This window comes from Marmota monax, unplaced genomic scaffold, assembly GCF_021218885.2.
Source record: "Marmota monax isolate L192 unplaced genomic scaffold, Marmota_monax_Labrador192_F-V1.1 WCK01_AAM20220418_F8-fsc00011, whole genome shotgun sequence".
In the NCBI taxonomy this organism is placed as follows: Eukaryota; Metazoa; Chordata; class Mammalia; order Rodentia; family Sciuridae; genus Marmota; species Marmota monax.
In genome coordinates this window covers 10,001,016-10,025,786 of record NW_026693082.1, presented here as the reverse complement: position 1 = coordinate 10,025,786, position 24,771 = coordinate 10,001,016, and the positions used below count along the sequence as shown (strand labels likewise).

At 32.8% G+C, this 24,771-nt stretch overlaps 1 protein-coding gene, 1 non-coding gene and 1 pseudogene across 9 annotated transcripts in view; all 3 read right to left on the bottom strand.

Moving 5' to 3' along the window:
• The window catches only part of Nbea (neurobeachin), a 651,894-nt gene that overhangs the window by 294,540 nt on the left and 332,583 nt on the right, over window positions 1-24,771 (bottom strand). The window lies entirely within an intron of this gene.
• On the bottom strand, window positions 279-24,770 carry LOC131424527 (ubiquitin carboxyl-terminal hydrolase isozyme L1-like; annotated as a pseudogene).
• Window positions 23,217-23,343, bottom strand: LOC124099290 (small nucleolar RNA SNORA40). Its single transcript, XR_006853920.1, has one exon. It is a non-coding gene; the product is annotated as a small nucleolar RNA SNORA40 (small nucleolar RNA).

Below are 24,771 nucleotides of genomic sequence, written 5' to 3'. Positions count from 1 at the left end.
TGCTCAGTTGATGAGAACCACCGGGAAGAGGGAGAGAAAAGGAGGAAGAAGAGGAGGAGGAAGAGGAGGAAATTGATTATAACAATTATTACCAAACCATTTATAGATCGCAATGTAAATGAACTAGGAGTGTATATTCTTAATTCTTACAGAATCCTCAGATGTATCATCATTTCATTTTTAAATATAAGAAATCAGTGCTCAGAACAATTAAGTACTTTGTCCTAAATCATAGTTTTTAATACTTTCCATAATTTTAATTTTATATTTCATCTTCATTAAATAACATTTTCAAAGTAAAATTTTATTTACTTCTGCAATTCTCCTTTGTATGACAAATGAACATTATTTTTTTTCATTTTGTCAATTAAAAACCAGAGATTAAGCCTTTGTTTTTACCTTATTAAATATCTCCTTTTGCAACTAGGAATTATTTATTATAGAAAAATCAAGGTATAGTTAAAAAGTTAACTTCAGTTTCTTCTGGATTTTCTTTAAAGGATAAACTTATAAAGCATTTTCTATAATTAAGGTATTAGAACCTCCAGTTCTTTGATCTATTTCATCTATATCCTTTTTAAATCCAATCCTAACACTCATATTTACTCATTGTTGTTTTTTTCTCCTGAGATTTTTAACCTAAAGAATTATTTTCGAGATCATGATTTCTTATTTTCACGTTCCTTAATGAAATGAATCATCACTTTTTTCTTGCTTAAGGTGTCATGAATTTCAATTATAATGGAATACATTTAATGCTATTTTAATTTTTGTATTTATTTCCTACTATATCTTCACTACATTCTATGTACCTATGGTACATTTGTCTCCTTCAATAACACATGTATGCAAAAGGAAAAAAATTGGTATATGTCCTGATATTTCTAAGTTTTTGATTAAGTAGAATTTTAAAAATTTCTTCTAATTAGTTATACACTTTTAAAAGCTACGTATGTCTTTGAGGTAACTAATGTATTAAGGTTGAATTACATGGCACTGTTGTAATATTATTCTACTACATTATTTGCAAGATCTTTGTAGCATTTCGACAAAAACTGACAGGTAAATGGTTCCTTTATTGCAGGGTAATCATATAAATTCTGAACAGCACTGAATTCCAGATAGCCCTAAGTAGGAATTTTCCAAAATCTATGACTGCTCTAATGTAGATATAATTACTCCATGATCAGATCTGGGTAAAAAAACTACCCTGCTGCTCTAGGAGCAGTGAGAATAGTTCTGGCAGCATGAGAGAGGCACCACTGAAATCTTACACTGCAGCAACATAGATGGAGATATTTCCAGAAAGCAGGGGGCAATGATGTCTCCAATCATTTCCAAGGGACACAGGCACATTTCATGCAAAAGCCGTCTAATTTCAGTCCCCAAATCCACCACAACACAAATTTTTGAAAGAACACAAAGTGACAGGAATCTGTTAGAAACAACAATATTTGGGAAGAAAAGGTGTAGACTCCTCTGTAAATAATCTTGGAAGGCAAAATCACATAGTATTAATCTGTTCCTGAAGAAGATGGAAAAATAAGAAGTTATATGGTTTGATTCCCATAAGGAAGAAACAGAGAAAGGGAGGGATGGAAGAATTCAGGGAACAAGGGAGTGAGAGAGAGAAGGAAGGATGGATGGATGGATTAGCTTTTGATAAAGATACTGATTTACAGTTAGTAGACAGGCTTTAAGAGAGATGAGATGTGAGATAATGGAGCATTCACTATTCAACATATTTGTCTAACACATGCTAAAGGCTTAAAAAATTCAGGAAGAAATCTAATATGTATAAATTAGTGCATATTACAAAACCTAAATAGATTAGCAGGAGATAGCAAGAAGGGAAAGGTTCATGGTTGGGCTGGTTAATAGGCACAAAGAAGGAGATTTGGGGGATGTATAACAAAGGACTCTTGCAGAGACACCAGAGAATGTATCAATTATCAGATAGTCTGTCCTATCTACAGCATTTATGAGTTATATGTCAACTAATCTATATTTTTTTATTTACAAAGAGAAGTGGACATCTTCCCATCATTCTGGAGACCCCATTATCCACTGTAGCTCAAAATTTCCTGACCTTTGTATTACCATGGTCTTCATTTCTACTCTACTGGCCATACATGACTTCACTTCTTAATTTTTTTTTTTTTTTTTGGTACTGAGGATTAAACCCAGAGTTATGTTACCACTGAGCTAAATCCCCCATCCTTTTTATTTTTTTGAGACAGGGTCAGCTGCTGAGGCTGATCTCAAACTTGAGATCCTCCTGCATCAACCTCCTGAGTCACTGGGAGCACAGGTGTGTGCCATTGCTTCTGGTTGCTGCTTAAATTTTGAACCTTCTAGAGCCTGCTCTCAGATTACAACCTTCTACCCCTGCTGTTCACTCCCCATCACTAGTCCAAACCCCTACCTCAGGCAAAAATAAGCTTTTGAATTCCTCTAACATTCAGTTCTTCAATTCCTCCATTTTTCTTCTAGTGTTTATCTCCTGCACAAATTCACTCCCTTTCCTGTGTCCCACAGTTTCACACTTTAACCATTCTCTTGCCAGCACCTTTACTCAATTTCTGACCTATCCGCTATATTGGCTCTGAAAATATGTTATTGTTGACTAAGACATTGGTCTCCCTCCTCAGTCCTAAATGTGTACTAAGAAACACACAAAACCAATTTTATTGATGATAAAACTTGTATTTCTTTTTCACAATTTTTTTACTCAGTTTTTGAGAAGTGGCATGAATATCTTTCCTATTCTAATCTCAATCACCTTAGAATAATCATATAAATTACATTGAATAGAGATATCCAAAAAATTGTTACACCTATTAGCAGTGAGTACCAATTTCCTCTTTCTGGTAAGTACTAATCTACATTTTGTCTCTGATTTTCCTAATCTATATATTTCATTTAAAAGGATTCATACAAGATATGGCCTTTTATGTCTATATGGCCTTTTATGTCATGTAGTATAATTCTAGGTTCATCTGTGTCATGGCATGCATCATCAGTGCCTCATTCCTTTTAATGGTCAATGTAATTGAATACATTGCTGAATGTATCTTCATTTGATTATCCATTCATCAGTTTATGGACATCTGAGTTGTTTATGCTTTTTGCATACTTTGAATAATTCTGTTACCAACTTTTGTGTCAACATATTTTCAGTTCTCTTGAGAATATACCTAAAAAGTGGAAGTACCAAGTCATATGGTAATTGTGTTTAACTTGCTGAGGAAACAGCTAAATGTCTTCCATAGTGGCTGCACCATTTACATTCCTATAGCCAATGCCTGGCAGTTGTAATTTCTGCAAATCCTTGATGATACTTTTTATTGTTTACTTAAACAATAGCAGCCACTCTATGGAATGTGAAGTGGCATGGCATACACCCCCTCAATCCTGCCTCCCGTTATTGGGGAATGAAACCAAGGCTTTTAACACTGAGTTACATCCCCAGTTCTCCTTTATGTTGACACAGGGTCTTTCTGAATTTCCCAGGCTGGCCTTAAACTTGTGAGTCTACTGTCTCAGCCTTTCAAGTAGCTGGGATTATAGGCATGTGTCAATATATCTGGTTTTTACATCTTAAAATTAATTCTTCCAAACCATTATTACGGATGGTATTTTCATTTATTTATGGCTTTTAAATTTCTTTCAATGATGTTTTAAAGTTTTCAACGTGCAAGTCTTTAACTGTTTTTGGCTAAAGTTATTCCTAAGTATCATATTTTAAAAATTTATTTGTAATTGGAATAAAATACACATAAAATTCATCTCAACCTATCCTAAGTGTTCTGAACAGTAACATCAAGTATATTCAGTTTGATTTGCTAACATTATCACCATTCATTCACATAATTTCATTTACCTTGAAAAGCTAAAATTCCTTAGTTATTAAAAAAATTACTCATACTTCCTCCTTCACATCTGGCCTCTGGAAACCACTATTTTACTTTCTGTTTCTCTGTTTGATTAGTCTATGTATCTCATGTAGTTGGAATCATGCAGTATTTATCCTTTAATGACTGGCTTATTTCACTTAGAATAATGTCCTCACATTTTACCTGTATTGTATCAGAATTTCATTCCTTTTTATTAAGGCTGAATTATATGCTATTATCTGTACACATCACAATTTATCTATTCATCTGCCAATAGACTCTTGGGTTGCTTCAACATTTTGACTACTAAAAATAATTCAGCTATGAATATGGATATTAAAACAAATAATTTTTGAGTCCCTGCTTTTGACTCTTTTTGGTATAAAAGCAGAGAAGGAACTAGGATCTGCATCAGCTCACAATTCTATAACAGTATTCAAGGGTGCTAATTTCTACACATTCTTAATAACACTTGCTATTTTCAAGTTTTGTTATTTCCCATCCTAATGGATATCATGTGGTATCTCTTTGTGGTTTTAATTTGCATTTCCATAATGATTAGTAATATTGAGCATCCTTTCATTTTATTACTATATTATACTTTTTGATTCTATCATAAATGAAATTGTTTATCCACATAGTTACCTTTCTAGACATTCTTTATTTCTTCACATGGTTTTAAGTAACTATGTATCCTTCTCTTTTAGCCTGATTCTTTTCTGTATTTCTTATAAGGAAGGTCTATTAGTGATGAACTCCTTCAGTTTTTGTTCATCTGGGAATGTGATAATTTGTTTTCTCATTATATAGTTTTGCTAGATATAGAATTATCGACAGTATTTAAGAATTTTTTTCTGAACTTTGAAAATATGATCACATTGCATATGGCCACAATGGTTTCTGAGTAGTTCTCAATCTTATTATTCCTTGTATAGGGTGAATCACTTCTCTCTTGCTGATTTTAAGGTTCTCTTTTGTATTAAGTTTTTAATAGTTTCATCATACATGCAGATGTGAATATCTTTTAGTTTATATGAATTTGAGTTCACTGACCTTCTTGGATATATAGACCAATATTTTTCACAATATTTGGATAGTTTTTGCCATTATTTTTTTGAGTATACTTTCTGCCTCACTGTCTTTCTCCTTTCCTTCTGAAATCCGACTTATGTATTTTTTCATATGCTAGATGGTGTCCCACAGGTCTCTAAAATTATGTTCACTTTTCTTCCCTCTTTTTTCCACCATTCTTTACATGAGACAATCTCCTTATATTCAAGTTCACTGAGTATTTCTTCTATTAGCTTAAATTTGTTTTGATTCCCTCTAGCAAATTTTTTATTTTGGTTATTGTACTTTTCAACTCCAAATGTTTCCTTTTTACAATTTCTGACCCTTTATGGAATTTTTCAACTTTCAGATATCATTCTCATATGTTCCTTTATTTCTTAGACTTATTGCCTTAACTCATGAAACAGATATAATACACACATATTTATAATGCAACTTACAATGGTTCAGTTTATAATTTTTCAACCTGATAATGGAAAGGCATACCCATTATTTTTTTTCACCCTGAGTACAGTACTAAGTAACCTCAGTAGGTTACATGTATTAAATGCATTTCAATTTACAATATTTTCAACTTACAATAGGTTTATTGGGACATAACCTCATTGTATGTAGAGGGGCATCTGCAATAAACATCTTTGCTTAGAAAGTCCAATGTAACTGCTTTCTCAGGCATAGATTCTGTTGATATAGCTTTTTGCTCTGTATGGGTCAAATTATTATTTCTTATTGTCTCTGCATTCTTTTCTTAAAAATTGACGTATTAGTAAAATATGATCCTCTCCTTTGTAAGATTTGTTGTTGTTCATTGCTCATTGAAGGACTTTTTAAAACTTAAAATTTTTAAAGTCTGTATTCTTTGTCACATGTGGTACCTGAATTGTCTATTTCATTAGCTTTATAGTCAGTTGGATAATGGTTTCCTAATGTCTTGATTCAAAAAACTCTCCAAGGAGCTCTGTGTGTGAGTGGGAGCAGCCATTATATATTAAGCAGTCCCATTTAAAAAAAAAAAAATCTCTACTTTCGCTTTCACTTCCTGCATCCAAGGTCAGCCGGGGCTGAGAGCTAAAGGACTTCTTAGGTCTTTCCAAAGCATGTGCATAGTCTCAAGGTTGTATATATCCTTTTAGATTTCCAGGAATATGTTAGAGCTTTTAAAACCTTCTCTATACATATTTCTCTGTGTTCCTCCCCAGTTTGTTGGTCTACTGTTCACCCAACTTTCTTATCTATCACATCAGGCAGAAGCACCTTAAGACATTAATATTTTTGAAAAGTGCCCCCAGGAAAAACAACTTAATTCACATTGTATGAGTACTGCATTAGGAGAAATAAAAATGAAGCTGTTAAGCCAGTCTTCCAAAAATCCAACAGATAGGCCAGAAAAAGTAACTAATTATAATTCTTTGCTAATAAGGTCCATTCTAATCCTTCTGCATTGGTAATACAAAGCGGGCTTTTAAAACAAAAATTGCTCCCATTGAATTGGGGAGTTAGGGTGTAAGTTAAATCACAACATCCCTTCCTCCTAATTCTTATAATTTTGCTATATGTACAATTATTTAGAATTCCTTTTTGTACACAATACCTTAACAATTTTATACAACTTCATCCTAATTTTCATTGTTATTTTTATTCCAATTTTTCCCTTTTTGTAGATGATCTATTCTTTTTTTTCCAGGTGGTTTTATTTGTTCATTTTCTGTGTTCTCTACTTTTGGAACTGTGCATTTGGCATGGATTTCTTTTTATTTATCCCATTTGAAGTACATTGTGATTCCTATATCTTTGTATTCACATTTTTATTCACTTCTGAATAATTAATAATCATTATCTTTAAAAGTATTTCATTTAATCTTTATTCCTTCTTTCTTCAATTTTGCTACCTGTTAAATAAACTTTCTCATTCCACGTCCATATTTCTTAACATCATTTAAATATTTTTCACCCCTTTCTCTTGTGAGATTTTGGGTAAAAACTTTTAAAAATAAAAGTTGCAATGGATTATTTGCCTCCACATTAATCTAATCTGATGGATCATTAATACAGTTTTTTCCAACTTATGTGTGTTTTAATTCTGCAAGCTGCAATTTTTCTAAATATTTTTCAATTTGATATTTCTTTTTTAAAATTTTTTCAATTGCTTTTTAAAAAATAAATGAGAGCAAAAATGGATCACAATTCTTATTACACATATACAGCACAATTTTTCATATCTCTGGTTATATATAAAGTATGTTCACACCAATTCAATTCAATATTTCAGAAATTGTTTATTTTTTTCCATCTTATCTCTTATCAGTAGAAAAGCTTTATTCCTATTAAGGAGAAATAATTAGACTGTATCCAAGGCCTTTACTTACAGATAAAAACCAAAGTAACCACCAAAAGCATTCAATATTAAAAGTACAAGAAACACAGTGGGGAAATACTGCAGAGCTTTATCTTCAGATGCAAAGCTGTATCTGAAGCTCTGCTAGTACTTGGGTGTGATGAAGGGAAGAATTCATCTGCAGAACTGAAAGAGACTGCTGTGTTTTACAAGTACTGAAGCACCATAGCTTACATGGGCAGTTATGTATTTTCACGCTGAAGGCAAGAGGCAAGAAAAACTAGCTTATAACATTAGGCTACCTTACAGAGGGCTCAGCAGAGAAGCTGACTTCCCCTTGCTCATGCTCAACGAAGTCTCTACAGACCTCAAAAGCATCCTCAAGTAGTGAGCTCTCTGAACCGGTGCCATGGTTCAAAGGCACTGACCCATCAAGTTCATAGAGGTGGCCATCCATATTGATAAACAGAATGAAATGAAAATTGACTATCATTATCATTACAATGGCCTTCCTGTGTCTTGGCAAGATAGGATGCCAGAATGACCTAATCGTTTTCAAAGCATTTCACTATCTCTTCATGAGACATCTTCATTTCAGAAACAAACCATATCAGGAATGATTCATCCTCAAACTAAAGTCTGTTTTGATTACTTGCCATTGCATGTATCAGCCTGATCTTACCACAGGAGTTCTTGATGGTCTGTTTCATGAAGTATATTTTAGGACTACCTTCTTGTAGTTCTTCAATTTCTTTTTCCTGATAGTCTCATGTTGGGCCATAAGTGGAAACAGCAGCAGCAACACAGAAGCAGGCATAAGCTCCAAGGCCAGAGGCAAGCAAAAAAGACCTTGGCCAGCACTTCCTTTAGCATCCCTGGCTTAATCTCTTTTGACTTGAGCTGCATCTTCACAAGGATGGGAGCAGCCGCAACCCAGAGAATAGGAAGCACTATTTCTGCTTATTTTTAATTGTCTCTTCATATTCATTATATTCTGTGATATTTTTCTTCATTTATTTTTTCCATTCTGACCTTTGCAGTTCTCAGAGATCTAAATATTTTTTTCCTTCTCGCTGACTCTTGTGCCTATTGGCTTTCACTATACTTGTCATCTTAGGTTGTGACTTCATTTCTGGTCTTAATCAGATGTTCCACAGACTCACCTTGAGTGTGTCTTGTACAGATGGTTTGCTTTTGTTTCTGGTAATAAAACTAGACTATTTCAGATTCCCTTAAAGATCTTTTATTTCTGGCTTAAAATCTCCACAGCATTGTTACCTTAGGCATATGCTCTGAAGGACCTCCTCCTAAAGGCAGTAACTTAAAAGTGTGGGATGGTGACTCTGGAGAAGTCCTAAGGCATATAAGACCCAAGATGCCTCAACAAAAGTTTACACAATGTAGAAGATAAATGTTCTGAAGCAGGAGGTAACCTCAGAGCACTGTTTGCTCTGAAATCCCTTTTTTTAAGGTGGCTTCAAAGTATCCTATATCAACTAACCACCAACTCTTGCCGATTTTACCTCTTTAAAGGTAAATTCATTTATATCTGCTAACTCCTTTCATTGACATTGCTTTACTTTAAGCCTTTATCCTCACTCAACTGAATTAAAACAGTCCCACAATTTTTCTCTCTTCCTCAAATCTTCTATGCTTCCAATATATTTCTTCACTTTTCACTTTATTTCTGTGATTTAGGAGTTTAAGCCTCTCCATGCTAGACAATCTCTCTGCCACTGATGTACATCCTTAGCTGCACCATTAACTCAAACTTTTCAGTGACTACCCATAACACACAAGCTAACAAATTCATTATGATATATAGATAGATACCTGTTCTACTATTAGAACCTTACCTGCTGCCACTTTAATATATGCCTTTGTGTTTGGAAAACCCTTTGTGGTTTCTTTGATGAGTGATGACATTTCACAACTTTTACGTGAGCTATTTTTTTTTTTCTTCTCACCACTTACAGTCTCTCCTTCAAATGGAGCTAAGAGATGCCCTTAATCTCTCAAATGTTCTGGGCATTATAATGTATATGACACTTCCAATTTTCTTCTTTCTTTCTAGTTTTTTAATTGACATATAAAATTATATATTGTGTACAATGTAAAACATGTTGTTTTGAAATATGCACATGCTGTGAAAAGGTTAAATTGAGGTAACTAATATATGTATTACTTTACATACATATCACTTTTGTGATGTTTCTTTTAAAATTAGTCGTTTTCTCTTAAACTGTAAAAATCAATAAACTTGGTACTTATGCCTATTCATCTTTGAATATAGCATGATTTGCATGGCAACCAGCATGAAGTATGAACTTACCATTGTACATGGCTAAATGGTAAATATTGAATCAATGCATGACTCTGTAATGTGGGAAGGAGGGGGGTCAAAAAAGAAACAGAATTTTAATGATGTCTTTTTTTTCACTATAATAAACTTTGTGGGATATTTTGTGCATAGAAAGTAGGATAAATAAAATTCTCAGGTAACTTAGAAATATCTATTAGAGGACATCTGCCTACTTATCTATTATACATGTTACATATATTACAACTGTATACAATAGAGGAAGAGAATGAAATGGTCTTAATCTTCTAATACAAATTTATTTCTCAGAGGAGGTAGTAAAAAGAAACAATGTGCTTAATCCTATTCACTTCTGTTCCAATAGTGTAGTTGTCACTGGATACTGGAAAAAAAATAGAAGAAGTCAGGAGATAAAACAAAGTATTCTATGCCAAGATGATATCAGCAAAGCAAGTTCCAATGTTCTAGGAATTATCTGATTTTATGCAGTTTGTTTAAACTGATTGACTTAGACATGAGACACTGAGATCCTGAATTTTAAATATAAATAATTTCTATAATTTGGTGAGAGAAACAGAATTTATCAAGAGAGGTCAAATTGGTTTTTCACTGTCAGTGGATAAACGAAGGGGCAAAAGACAGAAGAAGTTTGTGTCTAAGTTTTTCTGTTTACATTAGCATCATAACCTTGGACAAATAATTTTCTTTGTGTCTGAATTTCAGTTCCTCCATCTAAAAATGGGGGGTATATTCTTAAATATCTTCCAAACTAGGAGAGTATATATATTCAAAATGTAAGATTAGATTCAGCCAAGAAGGTAGAATTTGATTAGAAATTGAACTGGGGAACACAGAGTACGGGAGTATATACAAACCCTCAGTGTTATTACTTAAAAATCTCAAAATGGAGGCAAATAGTTTCTGGTGACAGTGTAAGGTACAGTGCTGCAGAATCTGAGAAGCTCAATTTGTCCTTGTGCTGCAGTCCTTTAATAAAGTCACATGAGGAAAAATTTGTAACTTTTATGTTGGAAAATTTTTACAAGCTTCTGGCTGTACTGGTCTTTGAACCAATTAAGAGCCAACAAGTCCCAATGTGGTGAAAATAGCTAAATCAATGCCTGGTAGTCTCTGAGAAGTGTATCTCTGTTCCTACCAAACATTTTCTCTAAGGAAAAAAAAAATATCTCATAGGATGACTAGCAAGCTTGAAGATATTTGCAAAGACTTCCTAGTTCAGAACATAACAAGATAACAAAGAAGATGCTGGCTTAACATTGTTAGATTAGATTCATTTCTTAGGTCTTCTAATACTGGTTCATTATTTTATATGTAGAGTGTTCTATAAAGACAAAAATCTTCTGTTTTATGCTTATTTAACAAGAGGAATCACTCCAACCAGTTCATAGTTCAGGAAGGTCAATTTTTATCAAATCTCCTACTTTCCCCCTTGCCAGTTTCTTTGTGACCATGGTTGCTTAGCTATTTACTCTTCTGTGTAAAACTGTTTTCAATGAGTTAATGGCTTCATGGAGGGCTTAGATAATTTACTTATCTAGTAGTTTGATGTGGATTAGAAAAAATTGTTTTCAGAATAGCGGGACAATTTAAAATTGTTTTAAGACATATTCAGTAAAATCCTAGGATATCAATTTACAACAGTGAATGTCAAATTATACCCTATATAAAGAAAAAAGATAATAACTTTAAATCATAACCCTTTTTATACATACAACACGTTTTAGCAAACATGCGTCTAACAAGAGACTATTAAATCCTTTTTTTCATCTTTACTTTTTTTTTAAATTTCCAAAATGGTGAGAGCAATACAGGATGTCCAGTTAAGGCTCAATATAACAGTTTCAAAATTTCTAGTCAGAAGATTTTCTTGAGATAGGGTTTACACTGGGCCATACAAATCAAGCTCTTGGCTTAAATTCTGTGATTACAAGTAAAAAAGTTAGAGTGGTAACATTTAGCAGGGAGCCAATGCAAACAAATATAAAGTCTGAGAAGAGATGGAATAGGATTTTTGAATTGACAGCAATAAGCTCAAGATTAAAGACGTGGCAGGACTGAAGAGGAAAGGGCTTTCTTTATACATTTTATTCTAATTAACATTTAATAATAAGAATAGAGAAATGTGAATTAAAATTATGAAAATATTTGGGAGAAAATTTGAAAGCAAACAGGCATAACAGTAAAAGGAGACACAATATGATATAATTATGCCAGGAAGGAATGCATATGCTACTTTAGATCCTTTGGTAAAATTGCCGAGCTGTTCTGTATTCTGTCAGTGGTGCAGTTCCATTTCAAAAAGAAGAGGGCTGCCAACACGTGAGGCAAATACTGTAAATATAAGTACAGTAAAATCTTTCCCCTTGATTAAAAATTTAATTTACTGCTAAATTTACCAGTATGAATTCTAAAATTCACAATGTTACAATAATGTAATCGAAAATATATTGCTTTAGCACAAAATGAGAGAATAAATGGTATGGCTTTTACCATTACTGTTTTAACTAACTAAATAGTACAATAACTGGAGGAATCCTCTGATCAGTTTTTTTTTTTCCCTACTATAGGTATATGTATGTGTCAGCAAAATGCACTACATATGAGGAGGAAATAGTGACACTACCATATTGAGAATACAGAAGACTCAACTCTGCTCCTGGATGAGATGTGGAATGTACTCTAATTTCCTCCACTTTTTCTGGAGTTGTCAAAACCCAACTGAAGACCACTTAAGTAAATACTATTAATAAAAGCAAATGGTATTTCCTGAGTTCTTATTTTATATCAGGAACACCAAGAACTGATTACTTACTAGTCTAAATTACAGTTATCATCTCACTTGATTCATACCTCATTTCCTATGTTAGTAGATGAACACAATTATGCCCATTATAGATAAAAAACTGAAGATTAGAGAAATTCAGCAACTTTCCCAAAGTCAAACAGTTTACTATGCCTAACTCATCAGTCTGGTTTAGATTCTACCAGATCTTCCAGAAAGCAAGAGAGGGCAAGAGACAGATTCAGGCAATCATTCCTACAATATCAATATATTGAGGGATTTCTTGATGTTAGTAAATGACAATAAAATAGATGTGTGACACGGGTACTTTAGGTGCCCAACTGTGTGAAGGCCAGATAAGCAAGGATGTTACACAGCTTGAACATTATAAAAAATGAAGTATGGGTTGTTTATCATTTTAAAGTCTGAGGTATAATTTACATATAATAAAATTAACCTTTTTAAAAATGCACAGTTCAATGCATTTTGACAAATGCATATTTTATATATCACAATCATCCAAAAATGTTCCTTTGTGCCTTTTTTCTAGCTATCTGCAGCAACCAGTGAACTGTTTTCTATGATTTTATCTTTTCTAAAATGTCACATAAATGGAACCAGATTTTTGCTATTTGGCTTCTTTAAATTCCCATAAAGCTTTTAAGTTCCATATATGTAATTGTGTATATCAGTGGCTCCTATCTTTTTAAATTCCTGATTAGTATTACATTTCAGTGATGTACTTACCAGTTGGTGAACATTCGGATTATTTTCAGTTTGGGGCTGCTATGAGTAAAGTTGCTATAAACATTCACATACAGGTTTTAATGTGGACTTAGGTTTCCATTTTTCTTGGGCAAATACTGAAGCTTGAAATTACTGGGTCTTATGGTAAACGTTTGCCTCATGAGATACGAGAATTTTCTAAGTGGGTATACCATCCTGCATTCCCACCACCAAGACCCAAGTGTCCTAGAGACTCCGCATTTTCATCTGTCATGGTGTTGACAACCTACTTAATTATATGCAGTATTGTAGGTATGTACTGCTCTCTAATTGTGGTTAAAAATTGAATTTCCCAAATTGATAATGATGTGGAACTTTACATGCAGTGAGCAGCCATGTGTATACTACAATGTTTTTGGTGTAGTATCTGTTCAATTTTTTTTGTCCAATGTAATTTGTCTCTTTCTTTTTAAAATATGGCATTATTTTTTAATGGCTCTTCTAGGTTCAATGCACAAGCCTAACTGCACTTTTATAACACACATAGGAAGTCCTATATCCCTGTGCTCCAGGGGCTTCTTTATGCTCTGTGCTGCTAAAACACTTTTGTTTCTTACTTTCTTTTGACATTATCAATAGTAGTATGAACAACAAACCCACTTCTAAGGATGTTCCCTGAGTAATGTTTTTAATGTAACTAGACGTAATTATTCTGTGTTAATAAATTATCATTTTGCGGTAATTATTCATCAGTGTATTCATACTCAATTTCTGCAAAGGAGGTAGGCTTCTCACTGCTCATCTCTCACACAGTCACTTTCATTAACTCCAAGTTTATGTTCCCTCTTTATTTGCAAATATGTGTGTATATATATGTGTGTGTGTAATATGCACACACACGCATGTACACCATATATATATTGTCTTTATTCCCCTTCTTTTTTTAAATTTATTTTTTAGTAGTAATTGGACACAGTATCTTTATTTTATTTATTTAAATGTGGTGCTGAGGATCGAACCCAGGGCCTTGAATGTGCTAGGTGAGCACTTTACTGCTGAGCTATAATCCCAGCCCCCTTCCCCTTCTTTCATAAAAGGTAACATTTTAGAAAATTGTTCTGCATCTTGTTTTTTTCAGTAATGCTATCTATAATATCTAGTAAGTTATCTACTTTTTATTTATTCATATATAAAATGTAGACAACTGATGTGTGAGGATTAACTAGAAAGACACATGTAAGGCACTCACTACAGGAACAAGGCAGAATGAAATGCTTCATATGTTAAAGCCTAGTTTCATGTTGTCCCTACTCCCATTTCCTGCCCTATTGATAATATGGCTACAACTCACACCAGACAAATGCCTCATTAGATTGTAGATTAAAACACCTACAGAAGTCAGGAAAGCACAGACCATGCCAATTTAAATGGTTTGAGGCTTTCTTCTTGACCACGTTAATTTGGAATTTTGGTCCACCCATTTGTAATCTTGGGTCCAGGAGGACCAGTCAAAGGAATAGCTGAGCTGTTCCAGGTTGTATTTGTGCAATTAGCACTTTGAACTCAGGCTATTAACACAGTCTTGGAAACAAACTCCCAGAGCCCAAGGATGGGCTAGGTTGGGCTCTTAATTCTACAAATGCAGTTCAGCAAGCCCAGCCCAAAGGAACTGGTTGCAAGACTGCAAATCAGCCCATTGGAATCCATGGGACAAAGAAATTCATGACCTGAGCAGGAAAGTGGTGTAGGGTAAGGTTAGAGCAGGGCCTGTTTTCATTATTAATTTGTAAGATCTAGATTCTCTTTCCTTTCATTGACCCATCTTTACAGCAATACAGTACTGTCGTGATTATTGTAGCTTTAGAATAAGTCTCAAAATCAAGTAGTATAAATAACCCCACTTGTTCTTTCACATCATAGGTCCTCTGTATTTTCACAGAAATTTTAAAATTGGCCTGTCAATTTCCATCCAAAACAAAACAAAATGAAAAGACCCCCCAAATTTGCTGGGATTTTGATTAAGTATATCTGGAGAGAATTAACATGTTAACAATATTTGATTTTTGGACCCATAAACACAGTGTTATGTTTGCATTTATTAACAAGGTTTTGGAGAAATATTTTTTAGTTCTTTTTGTATAAGTCTTTCACATATTTTAAAGTAATTCCTAAGTATTTTTGGTTTTGGCACTATTATAATTTTTTATATACTTCAATATCTTTTATGAAAATTTTAATATAGTTTTAATTATATTTAATATAATGTTAATATATTTAATTTAAGACAGTATTGATCTTGTATCCTGTGATTTTGCTAAATTCATTTATTAGTTTTAATGCCTTTCTTCAGGCATCTTAGGATTTGTTTATCTAAATGAACTGGCCTTCAGTCAAATGCTGAATACAAGTGGTGAGTGAAAAAAAACTTGTCTTCATTTTTCACTATGAGGAAAGCATTTAGTCTTTCACCATTATGTACGACATTAGGTTAGCTATGTTTTTGTAGATATCACTTAACAGATTGAGAGAGCTCAATTTTCTAGTTTAATGAAAAATTTTAATCATGAACAGCTGTTAATTTCCTGCATCTATGAAACTGACCACATACATATATTTTTTTCTTTTTAGTCTTGATTTGGTATGTTACATTGATAAATAGTTTTGAATATACCAACTTTGTACTTTCGGACTAAACAACTCTTGTTCAGGATATAATTCACAGATTGCTGGATTTGTATTGTGAAACCATTGTAAAGACTATGTATACATGTTTATGATGGGTATTGATCTGTAATTTAATTGTTTGAAATGTCTTTGGTGCTGGTATCAGGATTAATGAATCACATAAAATGAGTGTAACGTCATTTTCCGAAAGACTGAGTATGTTATTCGTACTATTTTTTCTTTAAATTTTATGGAAATATTTAAAATTTTTAACATCTACTCAGCACATAAGTACATTGTTTTTCTTATATTTTGCTATAAATAAAGATATCTGGGGTTTGCTGTAACAGATTATTTTGAAATCCTGTTTGTAAGTAATATTTTTAAACATGAAAAACACCTGTTCTTGTATAGACTTCCATAAAATAAGTATATAAGAGTAAGTTCCAGACTCTACATAAGGATAACTGTTATAAGACACTAAGTTTACCTAGCATTAAGTAGATTACTATTATACTTAAATATCAAAAAGATATTCACTACGTAGACACTATAAATCTCGAAGATTATGATAAAAATATGTCCACATTTGTTGTATTAGGTAATAAACATAATGCCATTTTCTGTTTTAATAAATTTTGATTTTCACAACAAAAGTCAGGAATCATTTTTCTTTTGACCCCACACTGTGAGCCTATAGTCATTTGGGTCCCCCTCCTAAAAGTAGCTTTCTGTGTTCACCACTATCCTCTGGAGGAGTACTGTTTTGCAAAATCACTGTAATTTTTATCATTTCTTTTGCATACAAGTCATATATTGCCTATAATATTTTTCTGCATGTAAATTCTAACTTCTCAATTCTTGGTTGAGGTTAAGAACCATATGCAAAAATATCTCTGCTTAAAATAACCAAATAATTGATCTTTTATAAGACATTATTCAGGTTTTTTTCACATGTATTTTATTCAGAAGATGCTAAGAACTTCAGGAATACTTGTTTGTGTATATACATTACATTTGTAGTTAAAATACAATAACAAGTTTTTCTTAATTGTTATCTAGCTGGGTCTATAACATGTTAAAAACACAGCATTCTGGTTTTCCAATGTTGATCTATACAACAGCAATTGAGGAAAACTATCTATGTGTTCTCCCTTTAACAACATATGAACTAATCAGTTTATAACTCAATATTCAAATTTCCTTGCTACCTTGGGAAAAGTTCCTAACATTGGCCTAGATTAAGAATCTATGATACAGGCCATAATTATATTCATGTCTTTTCTCATCTGCTCATCCTATTCCTTCACCTCTCATCTTGGGCTAATCCTTGGACTGACCATGCTAAACACCTATGCTTTCATGTTAATGTAGTCCCTCCCATGACCTGATAATTCACTTTCTTCTGAATTTGTATTTAAACAACATACCAGCCACAAATGCAAAGGCTAACATCAAGTTCCTCTGATGACAAATTAATCTTAGTTATAAGAGGCATAAATCTTAATAAAAGTTTATTTCCTAATAAAGACATGACTTTTGTTTACGGCAAGGAAGCCAAGAATAATAAAAACAAAAAAGTATGTTTCTAAGAAAAAAGAAACAGAAAAATATGGCACAGAAATGAATGTACTAAAACAGAGGACTGTTATAACTGGCCAGCTTATTTTTTTTCTTGTCTTTTTTATAGAAGGAACTTTAAACGTTTTATGAAATATTACTTAACTCACACCAAAGTTAAAATAATGGTGCTTAGGAGAGAGTATATTTAAATTTGTTCTCAAAAGAGAAAATAAACTCAATACACATGTGAATGCATAAATATTTTAAATATGAATAAAATATAGTTTAAAAAAAGTTGTGATCATTAATGCGATGATTTGAATGTGTCCCCCAAAGTTCCTTTGTTGAACTGTTAATCCCAATGCAACAGTGTTGAGAGGTGGGACTTCAAGAGGTGAATAGGTCACCCTCATGAATGGATTAATGCTGTTATTGCAGGAATCAGTTTGTTATAAAAGCAAGTTCAGCCTCTTCTTGTTCTCTCCTGACCTCCCTTTACCTCCAACCCCCCATGGGAAAACAGAGCAAGGAGACATAAGCCAGATGCTGGCCCCGTGATCTTGAACTTTCCAGCATCCAGAACCATACACCAATAATTTCTGCTTATTATAAAATACCCAGTATCTGGTGTTCTGTTATAGCAACATAAAAAAAAAAACTAAGACAACCAAATTTGAAATATATTTCCCTATTATTTGAAATTTACCCATTATTAAATGGCAGTTATTTATTTTAGGTTTGTAAAAATAAATTTCATTTGTCATCAATGTCTAAGGTTATAGCTATAAATCAGAAATACTGCTTAAGGTCTATACATGTTATTTTATAAAACCACAAGGTATTTTTCATATATTTATAAAACTCAGTGCTTAATAAATTATTATACCTATAAAATAAATAAAAAGAATAATAAGAAAAAGTTATAGATCAGGCTCCATATTAAAACAATATGGAGATGGAACTTCTGTTTTCCAAGAATTTCCAGAGATTCAGTTAAAAATTACACCAGAATATCAATTCTAAGAAAAAAAAAACATCATTGTAGTTTTAAAAGTTACTAGGTTTTGTTCATTTATTGTTTTTGTTTTTAAATATACTTTTTGCCAAATCAAAGACACAAGAAACAATCTTAAACAACCAAAACTTAATTGTTTAAATACTAAACAGCATTTGTTAAATTAAATAACACATTCAATGTGGGACCATATGATTATGAAAGAATTATACTTTGGTACAAGATAAAAAAAATCTAAGCAATGGATGCCATATAATTTCCTTTATTCTAAAGAGCAAACTACAAATTGTAATCTTGTGAATCTCAGTTAAATTCAGTGCTAAACATGAATACATTTTGGTTCTTTATGCTAAATATTCATTAATTATAATCTATATTCTTTTCAAAAGAATGACAAAGGTTTATTTTAGACAAACAACTAATTTATTTTAAATGATGGCTCAAATTTCATACTTTAAAAATTCTTCCTTATTTGCCTTATTATTTAATTCACATTTTAATAATTTAAATTCCAATTATTACTGCCAAGATATTATAGGCAATTTTACATCCCATTAACCTTGCATTGTTTTAATTATAAAGATCCTTTGTTAGATTCCTTTAAATGATCCAGTTTATAATTTCAGCCTGTCCTGGGGAGTATTTTAATTCAGCTGCACATTCATCAACTGTTTTTGTCCTGTTAATTGTAGACAACTGCACAATTGCTTTCTCCAGCTATGATTGATGAACTGTATTCACAAGTGTAGCTGTTAAGTAGGATAAACATTTATAACAATTTCCACTTAAAGATTTTTTATCTTCATTCCCACAAGGACAAATTAAAGACTGATATTCTAACAACCAAGGGAAAGCATTTTTTAAAATGTCTCATTTTAAACCAATTGAAAAAGTTAAGAAATATGTTATCTGTCCTTGCAAACAAAATAAAAGTATGTATAAAGTATATAATTTGTGTGTAGCACATACTAGGCATTAACAAATAGCAGCCAGAAAACCAGTAATGTGTATTTTCTTTAAGTGGATCCCAACTATCTGTATATGATACTTTTTCAACCAGAATTTACTAAATTTGTGAAAGCAAAACATCTAAATCAAAATAAATGACCCAAACTAAAAGTGAGAGAGAAATTCTGAACTTGTTCTATATGTAACAAAATAAATACTTTCAGTTTTAAATGCCTGTTCATAACAGCAACTATAATAAATGCCATATGTATTATTTTGAACCTTTTGAGAAACTAGGTAAGAAAGCTTCTACAATATTCTACATATGTGAAATAATGATCTTCACAGGAATATCAAGTCAAATGCCTAGGGTCTAAGAGTTTATCAATGGGAGAGCAGATATTTGAACTCAGTACAAATAATATACATATGCTACATATTATACTAGGCACTGTGAAAATAGTCATAAAGATGCACTGCAAGTACTTCCATCAAGAAGTACTACCAAAAAATAAATCAGTCAGTGCCAACACCATGCTATCATAAATACTACCCAGTTGGAAATGGAGGTGCTGGATGATATCTACTCTGGTTCAGGGTGGGGAGGGCAGGGATCCACTGAAGAGATAGTTTTCACTAAAGTGAGATAAACGAATGTGTTAAAACACACACCCATCCTCCTTGTACTGTGGACTTCTGGGGAAAACAACACCATCAAAAATAGCAACTTCAATTTGCTCACCCAAATCATCCTGCAATCTTTCATGGTTTCCTTAGTCTTTCCCCTCCTATGTTTATCTATATTGGCTATTTTAAATATTCTCTACTTTATTCACTACTCTTCTCAAACAACATACACCTCTTCCAACTTCCTTCACTGTCCTTGGCACTTCAAAGGGAAAGTACAAGGTATCAAGAGAATTCTGCTGAGTTCTTCTACTAATTAAAATGCCTGCATCATTTCTCAGTGCTCTTCCATGAAAGTCCAGTTCTATCACCTTAGTTCATCAGAGACTTGACTCTTTTAATATTGTCTTCTTCCCTTTCTACCATATTCTTCCCCTTCTACCATATTGGTTTCTTTCCATCAACATTTAAAAATACTCAAACCCTTCCTTTGAAAAAATAACTATTCCTCCCAAATTAAATTATATTTACCTCCAGCAAACACAGTATCTTTCTCCATCTTGGCCAACTTCTTTATAGAAGAAATACTTGCCATCTGCATTTTATCTCTCAATGCCTCCTGTATCATATATCCTACCCATTCTTTGAATCACAATGACCTAGCATTTTTTCCCCCAACAACTCTAGGTAAACCACTGTTTTCTCAAAAAATTCTTCCCTTAGGCTGATTCATACTGGAGTAGGGAGGGGGAGCATGGGAGGAATAGAAGAACTCTAGATAGGCAGAGGTGTGGAAGGAATGGGAGGGAGTAGGGGGTTAGGAGGGATGGTGGAATGTGATAGACATCATTATCCAAAGTACATGTATGAAGACACGAATTAGTGTCAACATACTTATATACAACCAGAGATATGAAAAATTGTGTTGTGTATGTGTAATAAGAATTGTAATGCATTCTGCTGTCATTTATTTCTTAAAAATTAAATTAAAAATGCCTCCCTTAGTTATGGGATCCCATAGCATCCTCTATTATAATTATGCCCATAAATACACAGTAGAAGTCTGCTGTCCCTCTAGACTGTAAGCTCTATTAGGGTAAAGCTTGGGTCCACACTCAGCATCTATAATACACAGGTACCCACCAGGTAAGTATAGATGGAATCACCGTTACTCTCCTGTGACTGCAGCCAGTGGTCTTTTAAATTCTGTTAAAAATCAACATTTTCCCCTCATTCCTTCAATAAATATTTGTGATTGCTAGCTAGATACTAAGTACTAGTCCAGACTCCTAAAATGTAGTACCAAATAAAACAGTGAATAAAATGCAAGTTCTTAAGAAAAAATACATTTAAGTGGGGGAGACAGATGTAAACAAGTAAACAAAGAAGATAATTTGAGATAATGTCATTAAGCCATTAAAACAAAGTCAAGCCACAATGGTACAAAGACTCAAGAAGACTGCCAGGGGAGTCTCTGTGAGAGGGTGTTACTCAATGTGATTCCTGCAATATAAGAATAGCCAAACACATGTAGATGCAGGGTGAAAGAATTACCAGCAGACACAGCAATGAATGCTTGACCCTAGGTTTTCCACTCATTCTACTCATGCTCCCTGAGCATCTTGTTTCCTTCATAATTTACAAAGTACAAGCTGGAGTCTCCTAAATCAAAAACTCCATTCTAGCTCTCTCTTTGGAGAGCTCAAGATTCAAATGCCCTGGTGTCTATTTAAAAACATCTGTAATTAGACATTTCACAGGTGCTACAAGTACAATGTACCAAAGTGAGAACACCTCCAAACCAACTCATGGTTCTCCTCCTCTCTTGTTCTAGCTAAGTGAACTATTTTTATACTTACTGTAAGATAACTAGTTGCTAAAGCCAAAAATTGTTATCCTTGATTTTTTTCTTATTGGTCCATGATACTATCATCTTCAATAGGATTACTGAAACCTCACATAGTCATGCACCCCCAAAATCCATTCACCAAACTGAAGGCTATATCTAACCTTTTCAATTACCCCCAGGCACTCTTTGCAAAGTTTACAAATGATTTCATGGCATGTCCTTTGCCAATGACCCTTTCCCTGAAGGTATTACTCTTGTCTCTATGTGTCCAGTGTAAAACCTGCACTTAAATAGATACTGGTTGTCATAAAATACATTTGCAGTAACATAATTTGCTATCTTTCACCTCCAGGCCTTTGCACTTCACCATTCCCTCTGCCTAAAGTTTTATTCCTCTATTTTATTTTTTTCACAATTGGCTATTTCCTAACCATGTTCCAGGGCTTATCTAAGATGACATTCCATTTTGGATGATACAGTTTTATAAAACTCTTAAAACCACATTCAGCCTCCAGACTAGGTCAGGGGCCCTACTCTTTGACTGCACCAACACCAATATCATATTTCTCACAGCATGCCTGCATTATTTTATATGTTTATCTAATGTTCATTTTTCCCCCAAAGTCAGAGTCATGCCTGTTTTGTTCACTTTTGTACTTCTGGCTCTTATGGACAGTGTTTGATAGACAGTGGGTACTGAGAAGATATTTTCTCATGAATTTATGATTTGATCTTAAAAATTTATAGCTAACTGTGTTTGAATTTTTATTCTCAAAAATCCTATTTTATTCTTCCCAAGGAACAGTTGCTATGAAAAATGGAAACATAAATATATTTATTTATTTAAAGTCAATACAATTTTATTGAAGGAATATATCATGCTGTGATTCCTTCTGCTGCCTCATACTTATTTCCTCTGAAGTTTGAGTTACAATATATCTTCAGGAGAGTCCTGCCACTGAGTTTTATTGGGCTTCTTTTATTTCTACCTGAAGTATATATATACTGATAACAATTTCAAAATTCCTCATTTAGGATCTTTGGGCTCTAATTTCTTTAAGCAATTTACTTTATAGTCATTTTTAGAGTAGATGGATCGGCTCCATTCTCACTCTCTGATACCATTTTTGAATATGAATGAATTAAAATCATATTCATTCCTAAGTGATCACACTCAAGTGTAGTACAGATTTATAGGACATTTTTGTACCTTCAACTTCAAACATTCTGTTCTCAAGATAAAGCCTTTCTTAAAAAAAAGTCATTTTGAAGTACCATATCAACATGAAAATTCTAAAACTACATCAGTGTAACTAAAATTTCCTTCAATTCTTCAGACCTGGAACCTCCATGTGTATTTATCACTACCACCCTCACTTTAAACTGTCTTAGATATCATAATATTCCTTCTTATGAGTGTCAAAACTCATACTGAACCATGAGTTCTGGATTGCAAAAGAGGATTTATTTTCTTGCAAATGTCTGAGTCTTTGTTTACAAGTTAAAAAAAAAAACATACAAAACCATTTCCATGAAACATATATTAAGGATAATATAAAAATATTATGGTGAGTCTTTTTTAATTAAAAATTTAAAATAAACTTTATAACTACTTTCTCTACTTCTAACTCCTTTCCTAATGGAAAATAAAACCCAAACTCTACCACTGTATAATAAAAGTGTACAGAAGCCTAATACCTCTGATAGTAGCATATTTGCTACCACCTCTTTTTCAAGCCAATATTTTATTTTAATTTAAGTAATGGATGTTTGATTTTCTTAACTCTTAGGCAAGTTAATGAGGGTAAGATAATTTATTCTTTCACTCAGAAATAAAATAAAATAATGGCAAATTGGCATATATATGTGAATTCAGAGTTATTTCTAAAACTGACATAACAATGATGAGCTTTGGGGAATTTTTTCTATCTTCTTATTTCCTAAAAATAGATAATAATTATTACCAATTCCTATCATGAGATTTCATGAGAAATACAGATTTTTTTCATTAAGTATCAAGGTGAAGGATATAAGTAAGTTGAGCTGTTATAAAACAAAAGGTATTTCTCATACAGGAAGAAAAATGAGTAATACTTAAACATTTTAAAATGGGTTTTGTATGCCATATAAAATCTATTTTTCAAGGAACATTTTTCATGACACCCTCCTTGAAGAAAAAGATGTTTTACATATACAAATTTTATTCCTTTATCAGTCTCATTAAATCTAGTTGCATTTAAGAAATGAACAGGTTATACCAAATTCTCAAGAATTATTTTGCATAGAGTGCACTAAATAATACAGGATATTCAAGTTGTAAAGGATATAGGTCTTGGGCTGACAGAAACTATGTATGGTGACCAAGTTGACAGCTACATCTGTCTTACCATGTCCACCTCCCATAAAATAATCACAAAAATCATAGTGAACAACTACTAATTACAAAGCAATAAATAAAATAATGATTTCAAACATAATTTTGCTTATAACATCATTTAACAATGGTATGTATCAATTCCTAACCAAGACCTATAATTTTTATTTTAACATCCTTCACATTTCAACTGGATGCTTGAGTGCACGACGCTCAGATAAAACTATGTTACATGAACTAATGAGAGGCTGAGGGAGGAATACAGAGCGTTGCTCTTAAAACAGATGGGGTGGCAGATGGGACTGCAGATTGGATTCACTTGATCTGTGTAAAACAACTTTACTACTCAGTAAGATGTGGCTCAGATCTCACAGAAACCTTATAACCCTTTATTTCATATACGCCTTTTTATCAAAAAAAAGTTTAACATTTTAAACTTTGTTAACTTAAAGTTGAAGCACTTGTGTGATAAGTTGTTTAACTAAAAGCATATTTTCTTACACATTTCTGGAACAGATCGTAGAAAGGAGCAGTTGCCCAGTGTAATAAAATGTAAACTGACTAGTTGCCCCCCCAAATT